The 24,391-nt window shown below is 44.9% G+C and overlaps 1 protein-coding gene across 2 annotated transcripts in view; it reads right to left on the reverse strand.

Moving 5' to 3' along the window:
• The window catches only part of UHRF1 (ubiquitin like with PHD and ring finger domains 1), a 565,933-nt gene that overhangs the window by 434,833 nt on the left and 106,709 nt on the right, over nucleotides 1-24,391 (reverse strand). The window lies entirely within an intron of this gene.

Genomic DNA, 24,391 nt, shown 5'->3' on the forward strand with positions numbered 1-24,391 from the left:
ATTTGAGTCAAAAATAGAGTAAGGACACTACTTCTACTTTGCTGTTGCAGCAATGTAAATTAAGCAAGAACAGTAAGAAAATAAATGAATTACCATTGTACTCTTACCTAGCTCCAGTTTAGCTGTTAAAAAAAGTAGTTATGTACTTACCATAACGTTCAATGTTAGTAGTCCATCTTCCCTATATTCTTGCTGGATGGGTTCGGAGCCGATATTCGGCTCTGACTCGGCCAAAACTAAAGCTAGAGAGCTTTTACTGGCTCAAGGCTAGCCCCTATTCCCATGGTGCCTCACGGAAATTCCCCAGATCTAGTTTGCAAGAAAGCCATAAATACCCATCAGGTAATAAGAAAGAAGCCGTATAAATACAGCAAAGGATTAGAAAAATCCATTCCAGATGGACAATAAAGAGCAGTCAGGCAGCCCCAAAAAAAGGTCTACCAGATCCCCCAGAAACAGGAAGGGGGTTGGAGGGATGCAAAAATATAGGTGAGATGGACTACAAACATGGAACGTTATGCAAGTACACAACTTCTTTATGTTATGTAGTCCTATCTCGCCGTAATTCTTGCTGGATGGGACAGCGTCCCTAGCACCTTTATCCTGGCTCAAGCGAAGAGACTCTTCAGCACAGTGGACCCAAAGGATGACCTGTCCTGGGAGGCCAAATCCAATTTGTAATGAGTTAAACGTATGTGGTCTTGCCCAAGTAGCTGCTGCACAAATAGCATCAATTGGGAGCCTAGATCTAAAGGCACATGAAGTAGCTACAGCTAAAGTAGAGTGACCTTTAGCTTTTACCGGTAATTGTCTACCAGCTTGCTGATAAGCAAAGGGTATGCAATCCTAAAGCCATATTGAAAGAGTAATTTTTGAAACAGGCAAGCCTTTCCTTTTCTCAGAAAAGGAAACGAAAAGTTTCAGATTTCCTGAATTCTTTAGTCCTCTAAATAAAATGGAGTATCCTGTGTACATCTATCTGGAGAAGTCTATGCTCATTTATTAGAGTGGTTTAGAAAAAAACGCAGGTAGCTCAATGGTAGTTCAGGTTGTGCTCTGCGCATACCTTAGGAAGAAAGGAAGGGTTTGTGAGGAGACCGACAGGAGACCGACAGGAGACCGACAGGAGACCGACAGGAGACCGACAGGAGACCGACAGGAGACCGACAGGAGACCGACAGGAGACCGACAGGAGACCGACAGGAGACCGACAGGAGACCGACAGGAGACCGACAGGAGACCGACAGGAGACCGACAGGAGACCGACAGGAGACCGACAGGAGACCGACACCTTGTGAAAGATAATGTAAGGTGGTCGAATAGTTAGGGCTTGAAGTTCCAAGACCCTTCTAGCCGATGTTACAGCTACCAAGAACAAGGTTTTCCATGATAATTTTAAGTCTGACGACTAGGATGGTTCAAAGGGTGCAGACATCAAAGATAAGAGGACTAAGTTAAAAGTCCCAAGGTTCTAATGGCGGTTTATTGGGAGACCAAGAACTCCTTTTAAGAAGATTTTACAGAGGGAGTGCTGCACGATAGGATTTCCCATGAAACTAAAATGAAAATTGGAAATGGCAGCTAATTGAACTCACTGTAGCTGCTGCCGCACCTTCATGAAAAATTGTTAGGAAGGATAAAATGGATTCTAAAAGGAGCCGTATATGGATCTAAACACCCTATTTGTAGCCCAAAGGGAAAACCTTTTCCATTTGCTAAAAAATAGTTTGCCTGGAAGGTTTATGGGATGAAATTAGGATGTGTTTGACCGCTGGGGATAAGGGAATACACCTGGCTACGTGGAATTGGAGCAGCCATGCTGTTAATTTGAGGGTCTGGATGGAGGGGTGAAGCTGTCCCGATTGATTAATCGGGAGATCTGGAGATGGGTCCAGAATCCATGGTTACTCCAAGAGGTAGGGCCACAGGAAAGGAAACCAAACTTTTGAGGCCAGTAAGGAGCAATGAGTACCAAGGAACTCCTCAACTGTCTTGCTTTCTGTATTACTTTGGTTAGGAGTGGAAAAGGAAAGCATAAAGAATTCCCGGGGGGCCAATCGTGAACTGGAGCATCCCTGGGTGACACCCCCAGATGGAGAATGAGGGCAAAGTAGCTGCTGCATTTGGTGTTCAGGTGAATGTCAAATAGATCGCAGCAAGGCTGGCGCTATTTGTGAAAGATCTCTTTCGCAACCATTTGATTCAGGGACCACTCGTGAGACATCAGAATTGCTTGGCAGAGTTTGTCCGCTATTACATTGGATTTCCCCAGGATATGCATGTCAGGTACCACTGAGTATCCATCGCCCATTTCGAAACTCTCAAGGCCTCTCTGCAAAGCAGGTAAGACTTGGTTCCCCCCCTGCTTGTTTATGTAAAACACGACAGACATGTCTGACTGAAATCGCAATCGTTCCAGTGGGAAGGGAGCTGTGAAGTGCTTGCAACGCATATAGCACCGCTCTCATCTCCAGAATATTGATGTGCGAGTGGTTCTTGTGGTTTTGCCAAATACCTTGGACCGTCTTTCCCAGATTATGCCCCCCCACCCCCACCCTATATGGGAAGCATCAGTGGTCAAAACTTGCTTTCTCTTGGGGAGGAACAAGTGGACAACCTATGACAAGTTGTTTAGTGTGTAACCACCATGTCAGATCCCTTTTGCATGCGTTTGTTAATATCTGGTGAGACAATAGAAGATCTTGCATAGACCATTGTGCAAATAGCATCCACTGGAGAATCCTCATATGTAGGCAAGCAAGAGGAAATAATAAGATGGCGGAAGCCATAGTCTCTAGGACTTGGGACTGCTCTGGCCTGGACTCTGTTTAATAAGAATCTGATCTGACTGCGTAAAGATTCCACTCTTTCCTGCGTTAGCTTTACTGACATGGTGGTTGTGCATTTCTGAGCCTAGATATACAATATACCGTGAGGGAGATAAGGCTGACTTTTGCAAGTTGACAGCGATGCCTAGGCTGGCGCACAAGGATAGAGTCTCGTCCCTGGTCCTTATGAATTGATGCTTGGTGGCAGCACCGAGAAGCCAGTCATCTAGGTACGGAAACACCTGGAATCCTTGATGTATCAGGTGAGCAGTTACCACTGCCATGCATTTGTTAAACACTCTGGGGGCTGTAGTGAGACCAAAGGGCAGGGTTCTGAACGGAAAATGATTGGCTCCCAGTCAGAAGCGCAAGTGTCTCCTGGAGCGCCTGTCCATTTTGATGTGGTAGTACGCATCCTGGAGATCAATTGAGCACATCCAGTTGTCTTTCCAGATAACGGGAAATATAGACTGCAGAATGACCATTCGGAACTTTGATTTTCTTACATGCTTATTGAGCCTGCCGAGATCTAGAACTGAACTCCAGTCGTGTCTTTTTTGGAACTAAAGAAGAGAGAATAAGTTCCAGATCCTACTTGCTCTGCAGGGACTTCTTGGAGGACTTTTTTGCAGCAAAGAGATGACCTCTGATGTTGCACGGTCTAACTGGATAGGTATGTCTGGGAGCGACCGGCTTGTTGGGGGTTCAGAAATAAAGGGAATCGGGTAACCTCTGGATATTAGTGTGTACCCAACGATCTTGAATGACAGTTAAGCCAGGCGCTTGGGTACAGAGATGTATGACCCCTGACTGCCTCCACAGACAGTCGGACAAACCCTCAGGGTCAATGGAAGGGAGAGAAAGCTTTTCTGTCCCCCTGATGTTGCAGGCCTCCTCTGCCACGAGGGCGGTGTCCATTATATCCTCCCCCCTGCCCCTGGGGGAGGGTTGACCCTGTGCCCGAGGAAAACCTTTTTGGGATTTGCAGAACCACATTTTCCCTCCTGTATTCCCCTTGGGATATGGTCTGGATGGGAGAGAAATGGACTCCAATGGCAGACAAGGTTTTTCCTTCCTGCTCGCACCTAGTCAAAGTCTCTTTCACTTGAAGTCCAAAAAGAGATTAACCAAAGGGAACGTTGGTGAAGGAAGACTGAAGGATTCCGTAAAGTTACAAAGACGCATCCATGAATGTCTCCTGAGGGATATTCCTGCTGCGGCTGCCCTGCTCAATCCATCTGCCACATATGAGATCAGCCTCATGGAGGAGTTAGCTATGGAAGTAAGGGTGGAGAGCTGTGCAGAAACCTTGTCCATGAAACCTGGAGCTACTGAACCCTGGAGGGTCTCTCTCAACTCTTTCAGGAGATCCCTCTGAAAACAAGTAAAATGAGTCTGGTAAATTCAGTGATTTTAATGTAAATGCTGCTGAAGAAAAAGCACGCTTCCCCATACCCATCTATTGTCCTGGACTCCTTGTTAGGACGATGGATATTAGAAGATGTCTCAGATAATTCCTTCTTAGTGGCCGCTGCTACCACCATAGCATCAACTGGAACTCCCTTGCCAAGAAAAGACTTGGCCTCCGGTGCAGTCATAAATTTGTTTGGCCCCCTCAGGACTGCTTCCACTGAACCTGGAGAGGTCCATGCTTTCCACAAAATGACCCCCAAAATGTTGGGCATAAGGCAGTGTCACCCAAGAGGTGGAAGGTCAGGAGACAAAGGCCTCAAGATGCACAGATTCATCCTCAGTAGGGTTAGAGGTCTTATAAATCACCCCCAAGGATTTCTAGGATGTCAGAGGAGACATCCTCAGGAGATCTAGTGTACCCTTCTGATTCCTCTAAATCAGAGTCTGGATGCGACAGATTCAGGGGAGTAGACACGTTTCCTCTTGCATAACCCTCTTTCGATGGAGCTCTCCAGTGGGATAACCTGGAGAGGTCTCAGAAGAGGGGGCGCCGCCAATGAGGGCTACTTGGGCCTCTGGTTCCCTATGCTGTGGGGGTGGCAGGGGAAAAAGGTTGCCACCTGCTGCTGGTGGGACAGGTTCCAAAGGAATGGCTTTGGCAGAGGATAAAGCCTTCTTTCTATAGCTTCGAAAGCCTTTACCCCCTGCTCCGAGGGGGCAGATGGTAGATTCCTAGCAAGAAGGAATGGCTCCGAAGCAGAAGTGGGAGCCGAGCTGAGTCAAGGCTCCAAGACTAAGGGTCAGTTCTGATGAGAACCCAGGGTGACTGTCCCCCTCGAAATAGACACAAGAGTGTCGGCTCCCAGAACCCTCAGCTCCATAGTGAGCCATCGAGGATAGAGAAATTGGCTCAGAGGAAACAGGCTGAATCCCTGGAGCCGAAGGGTCAAAGGCAGAGGAACCTAACGTAATTGGCTCCAAGAGCCAAGCAGTCGGAGGAGGAACAGTGATCAGTATAGGGGTTGGCTCAGAGACCTTTGGGTTTGGAAGGATCAATTTTCTAGACAGAGCTGGATTCGAAAGCAACCTCTTCATCACCCTCTCAATGTCCTCATCTGATAGGGTCCTGGAGGATCTGGTGGAGACCGAAAGAGACTACCTCCTCTCCAAAATAGGAGATCTCAAAGGAGGAGATAGTCTTGATGTCGGGCAAAATCTTCAGTACCTAAGACAGTCTCGGAACCGATGAAATTGACTGCACTGAAGAAGCAGAGTCTGAAGCAGAACTCCTTGGTTCTGATGCTTTAGACTTTTCGGTTGGCTCCGAAGTCGGGGACGATTATTTTCTCTCTGAAGATTTTGGAGCTACCTGACCAAGTTCCACCTGTTCCTGGAAGGAACTGGTCATGAGACCCCTTGTCAATAAGTTCTTTCTTCCTTTCGTTAAACACTTTTACTAAAAATCAGGACAGAAGGTGCAAGGTTCCTGTAAATGGGCTTCGCCCAGACAATATACACAACTGGTGTGGCTGTCTATAAGAGACTTTCTACACACACGTCGCATTCTTTGAACCCCGAAGGGCAATGATCCTTGTGATCCTCGTCTTTATCTTTAGACATTCTTGAACACCAAGAACAAAGGCAACAATAGTATTACTACAATAAAGTGTAAAGAGGAAAAGTTTTTTTTTTTTTTTTTTAGTCACACACACAGGGAGGAAAGGCCCTCTAACTTTAACGGGTACTACAGCCCTCTAATTTAAATAGGCCGTACAGTCCTTAAGGGGGAATAGGGGTTGAAAACTTTCAAAAACAGTCGCACAATAAAGAAGAAACTATTAAGATATATACAAGATAGAAAAAGGTAGTAGAAAAGGACTAAGTAAAAAATTGTTTTACTCAGCCAATGAGACTGTAAGACAACCTCAAAGCTTTTGCAGCAAACTAGATCTGGGAAATTGCCATGAGGCACCATGGGATAGGGGCTAGCCTCGAGCCAGTAAAAGCTCTCTAGCTTTAGTATCGGCCAAGTCGGAGCAGAATATCAGCTCTGAACCCATTCAGCAAGAATTACGGCGAGAGAGGACTACATATCAGTCAATTCCCTCTCTCAGCCATCCATCAGTCCCATTTTCCTTACTCAACTAGTTCATTAGCTGCTCTACTCTAAAATGATAGAATTTTTGAAGGCATACAATCCTTCCCCTGAAAGTACAGTTTTGTACCTACCATAAATGTAGATGTTAGAGTGTATACACTGCTGCAGTCATTATACTTGGTTCATCCTGCCGTCAGGCGGTTCCCCAGTCGGCCTGAGTTCCAAAGTCTTGGTCCGGCATCTGTTGCTGTCGCCTCCTCCCGGACGTCAGTGCGACGGGGTATACAAGATGCAGCAGACGCCATTTTCTTCAGTTTTTCTTGACTCAGATGTCGGGTACCCCAAAAAGGTAGGCAATTCAAATTGCTAATATAACATACATAAGAAAGACAAACAACAACTTTGTTACCAGCAAATACTCCCCATAGGTACTAAAGGGTAGAAGAAATAGGTATGCACCAGCAAGTAAGAGGGGAAGGAGGGAGGGTAACCTTGACTGCAGCAGTGTATATACTCCAACATCTACATTTATAGCAGGTACAAAACTGTACTATGTTCACCGTGTTACACTGCTGCAGTCATTACACTTGGGTAGAATCCCAAAGCTGAAGTAGGGTGGCTGGTTCTATAGGGCATTAGGGGTGGCTATAAGGCCCTGCAGCACTGCAGTGGTAAAATCAGTTCTGGATTTAGAGTACAGAGTCAGATGGTAATGCGTGGTGAAGGTATGAACAGAACCCCAAGTTGCTGCTTCCAAAATATCCTTGGTAGGTACTCCTCTGAGGTAGGCAGTTGAAGTGGTTGTTGCCCTGGTGGAGTGAGATCTAATGCCGTTAGGCACAGGTTTCCCATGGTGCGTATAGCAGAAACGTATAGTGTCCTATCCATTTTGAAATTGGATGTTTTGAAATGGCTTTTCCCTGTGCTCCTGCAGCATACGCTACCAATAATTGCTCAGATTTTCTGAAAGCTTTAGTTTTGTCTAAGTAGAAGTGTAACTGCCCATGTATGTCCAAAGAATGCAGTAGTCTCTCCCCTTTATTCTGTGGATTTGGATAAAAAGTTTTATTCTGTGGATTTGGATAAAAAGTTGGCAAGTGAATAGCTTGGTTTAGAGCCACACTTGATACCACCTTTGGCATAAACGTAGGGTTAGTTCTTAAAGACACCCTGTCTTGGTGGAAAATGATGAAAGGTTCCACTGCCATTAGTGCCTGTAATTCTGAAACTCTTTGTGCGGATGTTACTGCCAGGAGCAGAGCAGTTTTCCAAGAGATACTTTTTAAATCTGCTGTTTTTTGCTGGCTCAAAAGGAGGTAAAGTAAATTTTTCCAACACGAAGTTGAGGTCCCAAGTTGGAGTAGGTGCTCTACGGGGCAGTCTTATGTTTTTAGCCAGTCTGAGGTACTGTTTTAGCAAAGGATTAGAGAAAATTGGTGGATCCGTGTTGTAATGAGCAGAGATGGCAGAGGCGTGGATCTTGGATGAAAAGGAGAGGCCCTTGTCCAGCATCTCAGTTAAATATTGAGATATTCGAGGAATATTTGGGACAAGAGGGTCAAGGCTGTGAGCCTGGTTCCAGGCACAGAATCTCTTCCATTTATCTGAATGGGCTTTCCTGGTACTATGCTTTCTGGCCTCCAGAATGACATCCATGACAGCTTTGGAGAGAGGCATTGCTTGCTTGACTAAAGAAACTTCCATGCAGCTAGGTTTAAAGTCTCTAGCTGGCTGTGAAGTATCTGCAGCAGTGTAAATTGCCGAGTCAGCAGATGTGGGATTTAAGGCAAAATCCAGGGTGGTCCTTGTGCTAAGTTTTTTAAGATTGGATACCAGTGCTGGCGTGGCCAGTCTGGTGCAATCAGGATCATCTTTGGCTCTTCTTGCCTGGCTTTTATGAGTACCTTTGGAAGGAGAGATAGTGGTGGGAAAGCATATACTTGTAGGTTTCTCCAGCTGAGAGGGCATCCACTTTCCATGCTTGCGGATAGTAAGTCCTTGTGCAGAATTTCTGCCGCTGGCAGTTCAATGGGGATGCAAACAGATCTATGTCCGGGCTCCATTTCTGTGTTATTCCGAATATTTGTGGATTCAATTCCTATTCGTGGGGATCCATGATGTTTCTGCTTAAGTCTGCCAATGTGTGTTTTCTCTCCTGGCAGGAATTGTGCTTGCAGATGAACTAGATAGTTTATAGCAGTGTTCCACAAGGTCATGGCTTGTCTGCAGAGGGGATAAGAGTGAGTGCCCCCTTGCTTGTTTATATACCACATAACTGGTGTTGTCCTGAATGCAGCAGGTCATTGAAGGCTATAAGGGCATTTTGTACAGCTAGCATATTTTTGATTGATGTGAAGATGTCTTTGTTCTGCGGGCCTGAACACATTTTCCTGCCATGTGTGCTCCCCAGGCGTAATCCAATGCATCTGCTGTCAGTGTTTGCCTGGCTGTGGGTTGAGTAAAAGGCTGTCCCTTGTTGCGGTGACAAGCTTAAGCCCACCATGGAAACTCCTGTTGAAGGCATGGAATTAGTGGTATAACAGTTTCCAAACTTTGACAGCGTTGTGACCAGACACTCTTTAGGTACCAGTCTGGCATTTAGAATTAGTAGAATGCAAGATGCCATGTAACCCAAGGACTGCAGAATTTCTCTTGCAGGGAGTTGGTTTCTTGTTGCCATCAATTGAAAATATAGAGTCAGTTGTCCTTGCTTGTCTGGCATGAGATAAGCCATCTGGGCCGTTGTATTCAAGCTGGCACCCAGGAATATCATCTCTTGTGAGGGCACTAGTTTCGATTTCTTAGTTTACTGTGTACCCTAGGCAACTCAACTTTTTTTTTTACAAATGGCAGATGCTTTAGAAGAATGTCCTTGATCTCTGCTTGAATCAGGCAGTCGTCCAGGTACGGGTAAATTTGAATTCCTTTCTGTCTGCAAAATGCAATTACTGGTGCCAGGCACTTTGTGAAGACCCTGGGCGCAGTAGATAAGCCAAAGGACAGTGCAGCGAATTGAGAGTGCATTGAACCAGCTAAGAATCTGAGGTATCTTCTGCAGTTTTGTCTGATAGGGACATGCAGGTATGCCTCCTTGAGGTCCAAGGTTACGAGCCAAGCTTTCTTGTCCAGCATGGGAAGAAGCTGCTGTGGTGTCAACATTTTGAATTTTGAAACATCCAGGTAAGTGTTTAGAGAAGAAAGATGCAGAATGGGCCTCCAGGCGTTGTCCTTTCTGGGAACCAGAAAGAGTCTGGTAAAATCCTTGTCCTTGCTCCTGTGGTGGTACCTTTTGAATAGCTCTCATGTCCATGAGTGCTGTTATTTCTTTTTGAGCCTCTGCCCATTGATTTGGTGGCAGATTTGGCATTCCTTTTAACCTTGGCAGAGTGTGAAAGTGGAACCTGTAACCATGAGATACAATGTTGAGAACCCATTTGTCTTTGGTGATCATATGCCAATTGTGATAGAAAAGTGCTAGTTTTCCACCCAAGGGGGCTGCCAAGAGAGCTGTTTGGCAACTGTAGGGGGGAGTCATTGGGGCTGTTTTTTATATGGTTGGGGCCCATCTTCCCCTTCCTTCTGGCCTGATGCACCCCATTGTCAAGGCCTGTAAGAACCTTGTGGTTGACCTCTACCTCTTGGATGTCTGTATCGGCCCCTTTGAGGTCGGTCTGTAGCTGGAAAGGACCAATTCTTTGTTGGCCAATTTCTGCTAAATTGAAGAGGCTGAACCTGTAAGAAATCCTTCATGGTTTGCATAGATTTTGCCTTATCCTCCATTTTCTTTAATACCTCTTCTGCCTCAACTCCAAACACATCCTGCTGCAAAGGTTCATCCAATAGTTTTGCTTTAACATGATCTGGTAACGTATGCTCTTTTAACCAAGCATGTCTTCTAATGACGGAACCTGTAACTGCTGCTCTACAGGAGGCCTCTAAAGAATCAAAACCACATTGCAAAGTACGTTTTCCCACTTGTTCGGCTGCATGCAATAAATCCTGCATTTCCTTGAAATTAGGAGGATCTGAATCTGGAAGCATTTTTTTTGTTTCAACTGAGACATCAAAAATTGCTGATATTTTAGCATGTGAAACTGGCAATTTAAGGCCCTCATTGCTAAAGTTGCAGACATATATACTTTCTTCCCCCATCTGTCTAATGCTCTGGAATCTGTCAGAGGGGACTGGATTCTTTGCTAATGAGGCCTTAACCCCTTTGGGTCCCCGAGAAATAGTTTCAGGGTCAGCAACAGGGCTTTTATGAAGAAACTTGTGAGAGTCAGGGACTCTGTAGTATCTGTCAGGCTTAACTGGGGCTGGAGGTAAAGAATCAGGATTTAAGGTGGATTCAGTATACACATCATCCACAATATCCAACACTGGCAGAAGAGCAAGGGGTCTGTGTTGAGGTAAGAAAAGCTGGCCTTCCCAATGGAAATGCTCCTTCATGGTATTTAAGGTTTCCCCAAAAGAGTAGTCCTCAGGCGGAGAGGCTAATGGAACAGATTCCTCAGCATCAGAATCCTCATAAAGGGGGGTAAGGAATATTCTAGGTCTGAGGATGAATCTGAAGAGATGGACACGTAGTTGGATGAGTCAGTCTGCATCCTGTCTAGGCCTTTTATCAGGAGGGGGATGGGACCCCCTGATCAGAGTGATTAGGTCTTCAACCATTTTGAAGCATTTGTTTCTTAGGCATGGAGGCCTGTCCTGGAGAATGCTGTATTTGTTGCTTTGCTTTAAGTTTAGACTTAGCAGAAGGTTTAATGCTTAACTGAGTAGGTCTGAAAACACCCTCTGAAGCTGTGGGTTGTTCAGCTACTCCGGATCCCTCTGAAGAGTTAGTTTCGGTAGGCTGAAATCTTGTGCGTCCGAAGGCCCAGCAGACTCCATGTGGGAGTCAGAGGCGGCCTGTGGTTCTACAGAAGCAGTAGTCAGGGGCTGCGAAGGCACCTCGCTGAAAACCGGAGAACCGGCGACTGGCCTAGATGAGGCTTCGTAGTCAGTTTTGGGCCTCAGATGCCTATCCTTGTCTTTGTGCTTTTTATGTATTCCGGTAGTCGGAAGTTCTGACGGCATGGTGTAATTGAATTTTCTGCCAAAATAATGTTGGGCAAAATCAAACCGACGTTTAATAGTGCGCTTGTTGAACCTAGCACAAAACCGACAACCAGTGATGTCGTGGTCTGGGCCTAGGCATGGGATACAATAACAATGGAAATCCTCATGAGGTATTTGCTTCCCACAAGAAATACAGTTATTAACTTTTACTGACATCGGTCTGAGGCAAGAAAAAGTTTCCCCAACGGGGTACTTAGCTTTGTAGAAGACTTATTCGGAATGAAAATCTCAGGAGTTGCCCGACCGGCACTTGCGAACTGCTTTTGTTTCAGGCACTGCGCGGCAAGAAAGACTGAAGAAAATGGTGTTGGCTGCATCTCATATACCCCTGTCGCACTGACGTCAGGAAGGAGGCAACAGCAACCGACGCCGGACCAAGACTTTGGAACTCAAGCCAACTGGGGAACTGCCTGACTGCAGAACAACCCAAGTGTAATGACTGCAGCAGTGCAACACAATGAACATCTGTATTCGCCTCATGTTATTTGCTCAACTACAAGTCCCTCTCTCCTGCCCCTGCTTCAGATGTCACCGACACTGTTCCTAGCCATGATTTTGCTCCACCCATTTCTTTTCCATTTTGTCTGCCCATCTTACATTACCATATTCTGCCTTCTGCCCTGTGTTATGCAGTTTTACACCTATGCACAACTAGCCACCCAACTCTTTATTCCTGTAATTTTGTTTTGTACTGCTAGGCCTTTTTAAAAAGGCTAGTAGATTCAGCATCTTACTTCATCTTTACTATTCTTGGCCAAGATGAGCAGCAAAAAACTGAAAACCAACTAAGGCTACCCTCTCCACAAAGTAAAATGGGTACCAACCAACCACAGCATACAGTCAGATTTTTATTTTTGGGGCAGGGTTGGTGGCGGCTGTCTCAGTATTTCAGTAATAAACAGGAGTCAGTCCCAAATATGAAAGATAGTTGGCAGCTGAGGAGGTCCCACTAGAGCCAAAGTTACTTGAATCTGAATTAGCCCTTCAGCAAGGGAGCAAATGTTTATGCAATACATAAACATACAGGCCATGAGTGCTCAGGAGAGGTAGAAAGCTAAACTTAGATGTAATCCCAGGACACATCACTCCAGCAACATAAAGTAAGGTACTAAGATACTGTATGGCATAAGACTGCTTCACAGAGGGCCCATCCACAACAATGCACACCAAGTCTTGTATCTCCAGGTAGATTCTCCCCCCAGAAATGGCTTCATGATGAAAGGTTGTATGGAAAAGGAAAGGTTAGAGCGAATAATGTTCCCAAATATCCCCAGTACTCAAAACATGAGCACAGAAACAATAAATCCCAATGAAAGTGACACACAAAGAACAGTTGTGCAAGAACTTGCCTAACAATACATGCCCAAGTGATTATTTTAGTACTCCTGACATATGGGTTCACTACCGACATCCAGCCAGAGTATCAAACCTTTACCTTCCCAGGGTCATGTGCCCAACTCATGACCTCTGCTTGTATTCACTGGGGTATATAGATGGATGTACAAGTATGGATCCTCAAACCATCTCAAAGCCTGAAGACAGAATGAGCGAGAGCAAATCACTGTTATACTATTCCTGACCCAAGGGTGAAATTCCCAAAACTGAAGGCGGAAGGAAATGTGATCAGATACACAGATGAGTTGTCCAGCAGTCCAGACCTACCTAGCAAAGGCTATCCTGGACCTGGAGAAATCATAATTTTGTAGTGTTATGTTAAAGGTGTACAGAAGACCAAGAGGGACCCTCCAAGATGGCCTGTACCTTTGTGAAAACTCCCAAGAAAGCCACTGCCATAGTGTAAAGTCTATAGGGCAGGAAGGCAAAGTCTTACCACAGAGCAGCAGCAGAAAGAGAACACTAGAAATCTAGACTGCAGTCTGCAGATTATGAGCCATTAGCTGGGCCAGCCAAAGCGTAAAGAAACTGCTGGTCAGTCCTTCTGAAGGATTTAGTTTTGTTCAGGTAAAATCTCACTTGTGAATGTCTAGAGAATTCAAGATCCCCTTCCCCATTTGGGGATTGGAAAAAATTGGGAAGATAAACAGCCAGATTGAGGGACAGCTAGTTCACTACCTTAAGACATATAGGATGACCAGACTCTAGTCACCTTGTCCTTCTGAAAAATAAGCAAAAAGGGGGCATAACCATAAAGGAATAATTAGTAGAGCATATAAAATATTTCACTAGTATAAGAATCAGAAGAGGTTGGAAAGAACAGAGGAGACAGAGACCGGATAAGCAATTCACAAAACAATGAGAGGTTATATGTACTGCTAGATTTTGTTGCATGTTTGAGAGAAGATTTAGTATTTTTGCTTGGAACACGTTTAGAGACATTTTTATATCCCAAGTAGACCTTAGAAAAATTTTCCTTGGGTAGACAGCAAATGCTGGAGGTGTGATGCGGAAGAGGTAATTGGGAACATTTTGAGAGTGCGGCGAGTTGGCAGACTTCAAAGATTGCTTGTGGGATGTACTGTTGGGAGATGCTGGGTGGGCAGACTGGTGTGATGGGCGACAAATTCTTCTGAGCTATGATACAGAAATCAGAATTGCCTAGACATGGCAAGGCCTTAACTGTAATTATGGTGGTTGCCAAAAAAGTAATTAGAAAATGGAAATCAAAATTCGAACCAAATTGTATGACAGTAGTGAATATAGTAACAGAGAAAATGAATGGTTATCCTTAAAAAAAAGGATAGGAGCAAACTACATAGGAAAAAAGTGGGTATTGTGCGAACAATACATACAGGGGAGGAATGAGGTTTAAAAGAAGGCAGGATTTAAATGAACTATGTACAGTTTGACGGAGAATGATTGGGTAGATAAGTGATGTATAATGCTTGCAAATGGGAATGTGCCAGTATGGTTTGTGATGCAGAATGCTTGCAACTAAGATTGCATCAGTGTGGTTAACCATTTATACAAATGTTGGCTTGCCTATGTCGTAATTGATAGTTTAAAGAAGTTTGCATAAATTCAGTTCCTGCCTTTTTAAACAATGTCACTTAGCTTACATGATATAGCAATTCATGTTGTACGATATAGCAATATATGAAGTATAATGGTTTGCAAACTTAATACAGTTTGATTACTTTTACATAAATGCAAGTGATAATTCAATAAAGGTGATTAAAAAAAAGTGTGCAAGGGAGGGTGGTTATGAGAGCTTGTAATAAAAACTCAGAGGCGACGGCCAAGAGGAGGATGGTTTTCCAAGTACAGAATTTAGAGAAGCGGAAGATGTTGGTTTGAAGGGAGTAAGTGCAAGCTCCAACACAAAATTAAGATCCCATGGGGGACTGATGGGAGTTTCCGAGATGTAGTGCGCCCCCGAGGAAAAGCTACACCTCCAGCCTAACAATAAGCAGAGAGCTAAGAGGCACACACAAACGGGGGCTTTTATGAAGAGTAAGCAAAGTCCAATTGAATTTCGCAGAGATACTGCAGTATAAACAAAAACACGTGATAAGGGATCTGGACTAGGTTTCCAGCACCAAGAGGAAAACCTTTTCCACTTAGCAGTCTAACCTTTTCTAGTAGTGGGCTTCCTAGACTAACTTACTCTTCAGTAAAGACGAGTCTTCATCCCATAGGGTCAGGCAGAAAGATGAAGACTTGGATGGCACAGCAATCCTTTCTTGCTGAGAGGTATCAGGTCTGGCTGAATATAAATTTGCCTTTGCCAGAAAAAAAGGCAGGGAGAACCATGTTGCCTCAGCCAAAAGGTTACTAGTAAAAAAGGTTTGGGTACTTCAGGTGTCGCTAGAAGGATTTTTGTAAGAGTCAGAGGAATGGCATAAAGGAACTTCTGTCCACCAGAAGGAGATATCAGTCCTCCACGCTGTGGGAGAAAGGTCCCTGGTGCAGAACTCAGGAAGCCAATGGTTATTCGATGACGCAAAGAGGTCTGTTGAGTACCACACCCAAGGGAGATATTGCAGAAAAACCTCTGTTCGAAGTAAACTCTTGAGATCCTCTAGGGAGCAGTTTAAGCAGTCTGCTAGCACATTGCCCTACGTATGCATATGGCTGTGAGCATTATGTTAATTTGCATTGCCAAGTTCCATGCTTTCTAGGCTAACCTATACAATTGATAAAATCTGGTGCCTCAGTTTCCATAACACAAATGTGGTGGTGTGTGCACACTTGAGTGGTCCACGTTTCCAAAAGGTGGCGAAAAATCTGAAGAGCTTGCAAAGAGCCCTCATTTCTTTTCAGGCTGATGTGTTCCTTCAGGAACTGAAGTTGCCATTTTCCCTACACTCTTGTGCGATAGTGTCCATGAACCCACATCTTGTATGAGGGATCCATGTGAACCTGTTGAATAGGAGGTTGTGGGGAAAAGTAGTTCTGGGGAGGATGACCTGTCCCTTTCAAAGTAGCTGCTCCTCGACACAAGGGAGGAGGGGAATCAAGATGTCCAATGGGTGGCAGTGCGGGGACCACACAGATTTTAGTTGCCACTGGATTTTCCTCATGTGAAGTCTAGCCACAGTAAGCATAGGAATGGTGGCTGCCATGAATCCCAATGGCCTTAGCATCTCTCTTGCTGAGCAATGGGTTGTGGAAGACTGGTATTGAGAGCAACTGGACAGTCTGAATTTTCTCCTGGGGAAGGAAGGCATGCATTTACTTTGTGCCCAGTCAGCAGCCTATAAATACCAGGTTCTGTGTAGGATCCAAGTGTGATTTTCTTTTGTAGTTTATAGTAAAATCCAGACCAGTCAGAAGATGGTCGGTGGAGTGAAGATGCTGAATAATTTCTAGAGTGTGCACCTGGATCAGGTGGTCATCACCACCCGTGAGTGGGGCAAAAAACTACTACTGGAGCCATACCCTCTTCACAGCTCCGAAGAGAGTGTTCAAAGACCAAAAGGCAGAACAACAAACTGAAAATGCCAGAAGCCAAAGAAAAACCTTAGGAATTTCCTGATGGAAAAACAAATGGAACGTGTAAGCAGGTATCCTTCAGATCTAATGATATCAATATATATATATATATATATATATATATATATATATATATATATATATATATATATATATATAAACTCCTGGAATAAAACCCTTGTCCCTCGTGAAGTCCTTAATAGTGCCCCAATTAAAGAGGTCTTTAATAATGGGGGCTCGAAAAGGATAAATTTGGTTTTGACAAGTTTATGGCTTGCCTTTCAGAGGTTAAATGCTTTCCCCAAAACAATGGAATAGCTGTCCTTGATAAGGGGACAGGACCTACTTGTCTGTGGCAATAGCTTGCCACCTGGCCAGGGAGAGTGAATCTTTGGGACAGAGAGGTAATAAGGCTGAGGACAAGCGGAGAGGTGCCACAGAGGTAGTTCACAGATGTTTGCTTCCAAATGGTGGTCTACCAGCATAAGGCTTTTGAGTAGCTTTTCCTAAGGGGTTTAGTCGTCCTCAAGATATCTTCTAATTGAGAGATTCAGATGGATAGTTCCATTCTTTCCGAAGAATAGAGAGAGAAGGATCCATCTCCAGTCCCTCCTGGTCTTACCTTGTTCTTGGGGGGGGGGGGGGGGGGGTCGACCAGGTTGGCCACCTAAGGGCCAAAACAGCAAGTCCTTTTCCAAGGACAAATTTAGATTCAAACTCCTCAGGTATAGGCACACCACAAAGCCATGCCCATCTGCAAATGACAGATCCGGCGGCAGTTCTAAAAGCATCCACAGCACTTAAAACTGCGTCGGCCAATCATGAGTGGCCTGCAAAAGTAAACTCTGCATTTGATGATTAGACTCTGCTGAATGAGGTTCCAGTGCATCTTTAAAGGATGTTAGGATAGAGACTGGGTACATTGTCATGAGAGTCTGGTGATTAATTGCCTTAAAGTTAACAGTAGAGATTTAAACATTCATCATTTGTCCATAACCCTACTGTCTTGGGTCAGTAGATAGGGCATTTGCACAGGGCAAAAGCTAAGAGGATTTATTTAAGGAGAGATACTGCAGAAGGGTCTGCCACTTGGATCTTCTATAAATATTCAAGGTCAGAGACCCTGTAAAACCAGTCTGGTCTCTTAGCAGCTGGTATTAGATAATCAGGTGCAGAAGAGGTGGAGTAAAGATGTCCTGAAAAGCCCCAAGGACTAGAGAAGGGGCAAAGATGCCCACCTCCAAGAGGGCACAATGCTACTTCTCCACATATTTGCATGGATTGTCATAAAAAAAAAAAAAAAGTGTTACCAGATTCTGTACAATCTCCACAAAGGAAGCTTCCTTAATAGGAGGAATCCAGTGAGAGGGAGTCTCCATCAATAGATTTACCATGGAGAGGGCAGACAAGAGAAACAGTCTAGAGGGTCAATAGTTACAGCCCTGTGGAGAGCAAACCAGATAGTTTTGAGTACCACCCCATGGTTGTGGAGATGCAAAGAGGAGGTTTCAGTCATAATAAATTTTAAACCCCTGCGAGAAAATCAATCCACTCCTCCTCCCCAGCTACCAAGGAAAGAGGCCACATGCTTAGTCTTCTGCCTTTTCTTTAAACACAACATCCACCAGAATGCGAAGTGGAAGTCTGGAACCCTGTCCGACTTCTATTAGGGACCCGGAGATCTCTTCCCTGACTAAACTTTGAGGGATGTTGTGCAGTTCTTTGGAAATGAGCTGCAGTTCCTCAAAGATATCAGTCTGCAAGGCCTAGAGAACCACACCAGCTTCCAACAGCGTCTCTGTAGCAGGCAACTGAGGGTTCTGCAACCTCAGTGGTAAGTCAGTCAAAAAAGTTGGATTGCAGACTTGTTCAAGGCTTCCTTAATTTTTTTTTGCTTTGGCAGCAGACTGATGTCCAAGAATGACGGGTCAGCCATCTTTGACTAGGCCAAACATTTTCTACAACTTTCAAAATACTGCAAGATAACAAGTAAGCTTCCCAGTGGGACACTTGTATAAATAGACCAGAGGTGCCAATAGCCAAACAGTCCAATAGACAAACAACCTACATTTGGGCTGGTTCATAGGTAGGTAATTGGCTACTGGCCCTGGGGCCTATACAAGCCTAACCAAAAAGTTCCCTGGCTTTCACCACCCAAGAAAGTTATTTTCCTGTGCCCTTGTCTAGCACAGCCACAGAAGTGATACCTGGGGAGAATTTCCCATCCAATTGTCAAGATTTTTCTTTAAGAGGGTTAATGAGGAGCTTTGCTTGACATGAAAGGGCAGTCTGTTCAAAAGCATGGGAAGTCTCTGGAACAGAAATCTATCCCTCCAGCATGTTCAGTTTATTGTGGTGGCAAGGTTTAGCTCTCTGGAGTGTGTGGCTCGGAGGGCCTAGGGTTTAAGTGTTGCACGTCCAAGAAATCTGGGTTTGACATAACTTTGAATGTTGGGCAGAGGTTGCCTCTTGAGTAGGCGATAAGTGACCGAGTAGAGCTGGAGTTTGAGACTGTGTATGGCATCAGAGGCCGGTAATCCTCTTAGTGAGGCATTTCTAGTGGTTGATTTCTTGTGAGCTACATGCCAAAAGTACAGTTGTGTACACTTACCGTAAATGTAGATGCGAGTGTATTCACTATTACAGTTATCACATTTGGGGTCATCTGCCTGCAGGTGGCCCTCAGGTCGGCCTGAATTCCAGAGTCTAGGATTCCTGCGTCAGATGCTGTCAGGCATCAGGGGTATAAGACATGCAGCAGACACCATTACATCAGTATTTTCTTGCTCCAGATGTCAGGTGCCCCCATAATGGGAAGCAATTGTATGTTAAGTTACATGTCCAACAAAAAGCAAATACACCAAACAAGAAGGAAAGGTAGAGCCAAGAGAAGTCAGGGGTCTGGAGGGAGGGTAACAAGAACTGCAACAGTGAATACACTTGAACATCTACATTTATGGTTAAGTGTACACAACTGTACTATGTTCATGTTTCACTGTTGCAGTCATTACATTTGGGTAGATTCCCAAAGCTAAGGAAGGAAGGAGGAAGTTAGAGCATTAGGACCAGCCATTAGGCCCTGCAATACTGCAGTGGCAAAACCAGCTCTGCATTTAGAAAAAATAGGCATGTGGTTATGCTTGGTGAAGGCATGAACAGAGCTCTAGGTAGCAGCTTCTAGGATGTCCTTGGTGGGGACCACTCAGAGGCTGTAGAGATCAATGCAGCTCTGGTGGAATGTGATCTTATCCCCTCTGTCGGGCAGGTTTTCCATGGTGCTTATAGCAGAAATTAATGCAATGGGCTATTCATTTAGAAATGGTTTGCTTTGAAATGGCCTTCCCCTCTGCCCCTGCAAAAAAGCCAACTAGCAGCTGTTCAGATTTTCTGAGAGGCTTTGTCCTATCCAAATAAAATCTAAGTTGTTTGTGCACTTCCAAAGAGTGCAAAATTAGTTTTACTTTGTTTTGTGAGAAAAAAAGAAAAGAAAAAAAAAGACGGGTGGTTCAGTATTATAATGTGCTGAAATTGCAGAGGCATGGATTTTAATGGATGAGAAGGATAGGCCCTTGTGGAGCATTTATTTTACGTACTGAAGAATATGAGGTAAACTGGGCACCGTAGTACCCATTCCTTGGGTCTGGCTCTAGGAACAGTATCTTTTCCACTTTTCAGCGTAGGATTTTCTAGTACTAGGTCTCCTTGCTTCCAGAATGACCTCTAGCATCTGTTTACTGAGGAATGCTACTGGAAAGCTCCAGGAATTAGCCAGGTTGCAAGGTTCAGGGTTTGAAGCGGAGGGTGCAGAATCAGGCCCGCCTGCTGGGACAGCAGGGAAGGTGTCTGAGGTAGGTGCCATGGATCCAGCAGTGTCATGCTGCGCAAGAGGGGGTACCATTGCTGGCGCAATAAGAATTGTCCTTTGTTTGTCCAGTTTGATCTTTAGCAGACCCTTCGAGAGGAGAGGCAGAGGGGAAAAGACCAGAGGCTTTCCCAGGTGAAGGACAGGGCATCCACTTTCCAAACTTTACCGTGGGGAGCCCTTGTGCAGAATTTGTCCAATTGGTAGTTCTAGGGGGAGGGCATACAGGTCCATCTCTGGAGTCCCCCCATTTGTTCAAGAGGTTGAATATTTTTGGTTCCAGTTTCCATTTGTGTGGGTCCATGAGATTTCTGCTTAGGTCGTCTACCAGTGACTTTAGCTTGCCTGGCAGGAATTGAGTTTGTAGGTGCACTTGGTAGCTCGAGGCTGTTTCACAGCACCATGGCTAGTCTGCAGAGAGGGTACAAGTGGGGTTCCCCCCTGCTTATGTACCACATAACTGTGGTTTTGTCTGTCTTTACCAATAATTGTCCTAAAAGAATGTGGTCCTTGAAGGCTGTCAGGGAATTCTGTACAGCCAACATCTCTCTTTGGTTAATATGCAGGTGCATCTGACTTGCGTTCCATTTGCACTGAATGCACTGTCCTGTTAAGTGAGCCCCCCATGCAAAGTTTGATGAGTCTGTAGTCAGGGTTTGGGCTCCTTGTTGAGATAGAATTCCTTTGGTGGGCAGAGGTCTGCTGTCTTTATACAAGGAATGATAGGAATCATTGATTCCAGGTCCTGAGAATATGGACACAATAGGCTTTTTAGATGCCACTGTAGTTTCCTCATATGTAGTTTTGCATATGGAATAAAAAGAATGCAAGAGGCCATGAACCCCAGGACTTTCAAAATTTTCCTTGCAGATAGCTGGGTCTTTGTGGCCAGTAGTTTGAAGTAGGCTGTCAAACTTGTTTCTCTGGCGTGAGGTAAGCCATCTGGGAAGGTGTGTTTAAGCTTGTTCCCAGGAATACAATCTGTTGCGGCAGGGCACCAGATGAGATTTCTTTTCGTTTATGGTGTACCCCAGCGAGGTTAGAAGTTTTACAAATGCCAGATGCTTTAATAGCATGCCCTGGCTTTCTGCCCGAATTAGACAATCGTCCAGGTATGGATACATTTGAATATTTATCTTCCTGCAATATGCAATGGCTGGAGCTAGACACTTTGTGAATACCCTGGGCGCAGTAGATAAGCCAAAGAAGGGAAGTGCAGAGAACAGATGGTGCCTGGAGATTGCTCTGAAGCATAGGCATTTCCTGCAAGATTCCCTCTTGGAATGGGCAGGTAAGCTCCTTTAAGTCTAAGGTTGCCAACCAGGTGTCTTTGCCTAGCATAGAAAGCAGATGTTGTTGAAGTGATAACCAATTTGAATGTTGGGATTACCAAAAATGTGTTTAGAATACAGAGGTCCAGGATAGGATGCCAAGAGCGGTCTTTTCTGGGTACCAGGAAAAGTCTCTAGTAAAAAAAACTTGTCCCCTTTCTTCTGCTGAGAGAGGCTGAACAGCCCCAATGCTGAGGAGAGAGAACCTGCAGTTGAGCCTCTGCCCACTGATTTAGGGGTAGGTCTGGCCAACCATTTGGGGTTGGCAAAGTGTGGAAGTGGAATCTGTATCCTTGGAAAACTATTTAAAACCCATTTGTCCGGGGTAATGAATTCCCAGTTTTTTTTTTGCATGAAGGGAGAGCTTTCCTCCTAAGGGAGCAGGCAGTTGAGCAGGGCTTGGAAGGGTTAAGGTAAGTCATTGTGACATTTTTCCATGGGGCTTGTCTTACTACTTCCAGCTTTGGAAGGGACACCCCCCCCCCCCACCCCCTAACGCATAGGCCCATTTCTAACCACAGAATGTAACCTAGGTGGTCTACTGTTCCTGGGTTTGGACTGAGAAGGCCTAGAAGAAACTGGAAGAGACCAATTCTTAGAAGGCCAATGCCTACTAAATCTGGGAGGCTGTACTTGCAGGAAATCTAACAGTTTGCATAGATTTAGCTTTTTCTTCCATCGTAAGGACCTCTTCTGCCTTGTTGCATAACAGGCAGTCTTGGTTTAAGGGAGCATCCAGTAATTTAGCTTTAACTGATCTGGCAAGTTTTGCTCCATAAGCAAAGCATGCCTTCTAAGTACAGAACCAGTGACAGCAGCCCTGCAAGATGCTTCTACGAGTCAAAACCACATTGCAAAGTAGATTTACCAACTTGTTCAGCAGAATGCATTAAATCCTGTAATTCTTTATGTTCAGCACAGTCAGGAATAATCATTTTCTGTTTAATTAGTCCCATAATATGCTGCTGATACTTTAACATATGAAACTGGCAGTTTAAGGGCCTAATGGCCAAAGTAGCAGAAGTGTATACGTTTCTTATCCAATCTGTCCAAGGCCGTGGAATCTCTATCAGAGGGAGAAGGGTTTTTGGCAGCAGTAGCCTTAAATGCCCTTTGGTCCTTGGGAAGTGATCTCTGGATCCACAGTAGGATTCTTGAAGAGGAACTTGAGAGTCAGGTACCCGGTAATACCGGTCAGGTTTTCTTGGAGCTGGAGGTAAAGTGTCTGGGGCCAGGCTAGATTCCAAGAAGGCATCATTTACAATGTCCAGAACAGCAGGGATAGTTAAAGGCCTATGTTGAAGGGGGAGTAAGAATTCCCTAAGCCTCTTTTTGGAGTCAGAGTAATCCTGGCTTTCCCAGTGGAAATGCTCCCTAAGAGTGTGCAAGGTTTCACCAAAAGAAACATCATCTGGAGGGGAAGCAGAGGGAATGGAATCCTCTGCATCAGAATCCTCATAGGTAGGTAAGGGCAAATCCTGGTAATCAGAAGAAACAAATTTCAGAATCTTTATCAGAAGAACCAGAAGGAAAATCAGTTCTTGAGTCAGAGGGGGAAGGCTGGCTTCCCCTAATTAAAGTAATCAGGTCTTCAGCCATTCAAAGCATTTGATGTTATGTGATCCTATCTCGCCTACATTCAGTACTGATGGGCTAGGAGCCGATCCCTCGGCTCAGACTCTGCACGCTATGCTATAGAGCGAGGCCTCTTATTGGCTGAGCTATTTCTTATCCCAGGATGCACCACCACTAATCCCCCAGATCTCGTTTGCCACTTACAAGCTAGGACGTGGTCTCAAACTTGGCTGGGCCAAGTACTGTTTTATTCAGACTTTTCCTGTCAGGAATTTTGCTATTTTGAACCCAAAAGCTGTTTTAACAGCTATTGTTGTACGAGTGTGTTTGGAAAAATTTGAGGAAAATTGTGTTTTTTTGTTAAGGGAAGGTTTCCTGTTTAAGTTAGAGGGGCATTCCCCTATTACTATCTAGCGTTTTTGTGTTTCCAGGAGGTCAAGTACCTGCTTAAGTTACAGGGTCTTGACCCTCATTTTCAGTGTTTGTGGTACTAGATTGTGTATTGTCTGACATTGTGTTTTTTTTTTTTTTGTTTTTTTTTTGAGACAAAACACCTTACTTAGTTTTCACTTTCTTTGTGGTAAAATCTTGTTTCTTCATGTTAGTCAGCATGTCTAAGGAACATAGACCCTCTGGGTTTAAAAAGTGCGCGAGGTGTGGTTACAAAATGTCCATAACGGATGACCACTCCTCGTGCGTTTATTGTTTAGGCGCCAAGCACCTACAAGAGTCCTGTAGCGTGTCACGCCTTTTCTGCTAGAGTCCTCCAGGAGAGGAAGAATAAATTAATATTAAAAGGTCTGATTAAGCCCTCCGTCGAGGAGGCTTTATCTTCCTCTTCCTCTCCTACGAAGAAAAAAGCGTCGGCTTCGACCAGTCTGTCGGAACAGACTGCCAAAAAACCTAGGCAGGCTTCTCCATCTGCTCCACGGACTTCGGAGCCGAGGGCAGAACGGTCTGCCTCGATGCCTCCAGTCTCGACCCCTCTGGTTTCGGAGCCGAGGACTGGGGCATCGAGAGGCGGGTCACCTTCATCGGCTCCACTGATTTTGGAGCCGATGAGGGTTGCCGGCTCAGACTCTTCCCCTTCGGCATAGAAGCCCTCCTCGGCACTGAGGGAAATTGTTTTGAGATCTCCCTCGGAACAGATAGTGGTCGAATCCATTCGGAGCCGGTCCCCTAGTCCTATGGAGCCGATGGAGAAGTCGGTTCGGACCCGATCGGTGTCAGCTAGATCCTCCAAGATGTCTGATTCTGACATCGACAGGGT

The sequence above is a fragment of the Protopterus annectens genome, chromosome 13.part0 (genome assembly GCF_019279795.1).
Source record: "Protopterus annectens isolate FY-2018-M chromosome 13.part0, PAN1.0, whole genome shotgun sequence".
Classification (NCBI taxonomy): Eukaryota; Metazoa; Chordata; order Ceratodontiformes; family Protopteridae; genus Protopterus; species Protopterus annectens.